Genomic DNA, 2,500 nt, shown 5'->3' with positions numbered 1-2,500 from the left:
ATGCATTACTAAAAGCCTACATTTAAAAGGCTTTATAGTTTATCTATAATAAGCATTATTTTCACTTCACCAGATTACATTATATTAAATCCTCTCTATTCTTCCTTCCAAGTAAACAATACTCTAAATTATATCACCGTGCCAATTAATTTTACAGTCATATGCAAAACAAATAATGGTTTCTCTTCTTTGCCTATACATACAACTTTTATTTTCAGATTTTTGTGTTCTGGTGACATGTAATAGAATAGTAGCAGAATTTGACATTTTTATAATGTCTATACCTGCTGGAAAATTTCAGCATTTGCAAAAATGGCCTATCATAGCATTTAAACATTGCTAATAATTAGCTTGACATTTGAAATAGCAGAACTGTTGTTTTGAAGATGCCCTATACAATGTTACCTTACTAACCCCTTTTCCTACTTGTATGCTTTCTCTACATTATTCTGTCAGTTACAGTACAAATAAGATATCAGTTGCTAATGTATTAACATAGGAAAGAACTGATGTGAGGGGCAATACTTCATCTTCACCAGAAGCAGAAACTCGATTGATGTAAAGGAAAATCACATATGCAGCTTATAGACAGTTAATTGTTAATAAGGCAGCCAATAATGATTTCCTATAACTCTACTCAAGTGTGCCAATAAATCGTTCAATGCCATCATCAAACATTTATTAAGTACCCACAATGTGGCAAATCCAGAAGATAGAAGGAGGTGCCATTCTCACCTCAGGAAGCTTACAATTTATTTGGAGAAATATAATCATAAAATTGTAGTTCCAGAAGGACACTTGAAGTCAACTCTTTGACAAAGGAGGTAATACAGGCACAGTGAGGTCAAATGACTTGTCAAACGCCGTACAGCCAGTTGGTGGCAAAGCTGGTACTAGAAAGCATGTCTTTAGGTGTACAACAGCCAAACAAAAACATACATAATAATACAAATTCCCAGTGCAGAATGCAATCTAAGTTTAAACCCCACATGACCAGAGTAAGGGATGGAAATCCCTGGAACTTTTTGGGATTTTCATGCCACAAAAATGGAGATTGTTGCTTAATTTTAAATTGTTTTGATGATTGTTACTTTCATGGATCCCCTTAATTTGAGTTATAGAAGCCTACCAATTTGATCAATTACCAGAATCTAACAATACACCCATGTTTCCTGCAATAGTTTGGAAACAATAGAGATAAAGAGGCAGTTCACAGAATTATGAGCTTGAAGACTTGCCTTGTCCCAGAACCAACGTGTAACCAGCTGTGTGGCCTTGGTCTATCATCCAAGGAAACTTGGTAGAAATGAGTAAAAATCATGATAATGCTTCCCTGTTTATGAGGTTGTCATAGGAACCTACAAAGTTGTGCATGTAGTGGCACTGTGTGATGTATAAAACAGTAACATGGAAATGCAAGGTGATGTAACTGGTATAATCACTGAAATACCATCGTTCCAGTATCTGTTGTCTTTTCTCTGGTGCTGCAATGTGTGGTGGCTACGAGGAAAAAGGAAGATTTGAACTTGTGCCAGTCACAATTTTTGTGTTGGCCCTTCATTTAGAAATTTATTTGCAAATGCTTCCTCAAGTAGGAAGGCCATGATGAGAGAGACCATGCCTAATCCTTCAGCTTAGACGTGACACAGACATGTAACCTCATTTAAAAAATGTCTCTGCTGGTAATATGATTTCAAATTCAAAATAAGTCCTTTTGGCCAGGTATGGTGGCTCACACCTGCAATCCCAACACTTTGGGAGGCCAAGCAGGGAGAATTTCTTGAGGTCAGGAGTTTGTGATCAGCCTGGGCAAGACCCCATCTCTACAAGAAATAAAATATCAGTCAGGTATGGTGTTGCATGCCAATAGTCTCAGTTACTCAGGAGGCTGAGGTAAGAGGATTGTTTGAGTTTGGGAGGTCGAGGCTGTAGTGAGCTATGATCACACCACTGCACTCCAGCCTGGGCAACAGAATGAGACCCTGTCTTCAAAAAAAAAAAAAAAAAAAAAAAAAAGAAGTCTTTTGGAATTTTATGAATCATTTGGTTTCCTAAATTTCTTATGCTTACATGCTTAGAGATGATTTATGTTTGAGCCAGTGGATTAAAGGCCTTGTGGGGCTGCTTTCTTAGAGTGCCTTTACATGTGGCAAGTGTCGGGAAGAACTTCTAAGACTTTTCTCCTGAAACTTAGCCTTTATTCCTCCTTGTCTTCCCCACAAATTTCAATTTCCAAGTATGTGCTACTGAGGAGGGGATACAGCTACTTTTCAATAATTTTTGTCCAGTGACTCTTGCCCATCCGGGGGGATTTATCATTGACTTTTTTTTTTTTAAATCACAGTTACCTTGTTACCTCCGTGCTTGGGTGGGTAACGATCATAGGACTAAATGCAAGGTTCAATTTCTTATTTAATAATGGAGGCCTAGTGACAAATACAGCAAGGCAAAGACAAACTCAAACAGAGATTTTCTTCTGAATTTGAACATGTATCACTGA

At 37.4% G+C, this 2,500-nt stretch overlaps 1 protein-coding gene across 5 annotated transcripts in view; it reads right to left on the bottom strand.

Moving 5' to 3' along the window:
- The window catches only part of ZEB2 (zinc finger E-box binding homeobox 2), a 136,916-nt gene that overhangs the window by 50,336 nt on the left and 84,080 nt on the right, over positions 1-2,500 (bottom strand). The window lies entirely within an intron of this gene.

This window comes from Hylobates moloch, unplaced genomic scaffold (genome assembly GCF_009828535.3).
Source record: "Hylobates moloch isolate HMO894 unplaced genomic scaffold, HMol_V3 SCAFFOLD_24, whole genome shotgun sequence".
Lineage (NCBI taxonomy): Eukaryota > Metazoa > Chordata > Mammalia > Primates > Hylobatidae > Hylobates > Hylobates moloch.
The sequence above is the reverse complement of the archived record's forward strand: the minus strand, read 5'-3'. Positions and strand labels throughout refer to the sequence as shown.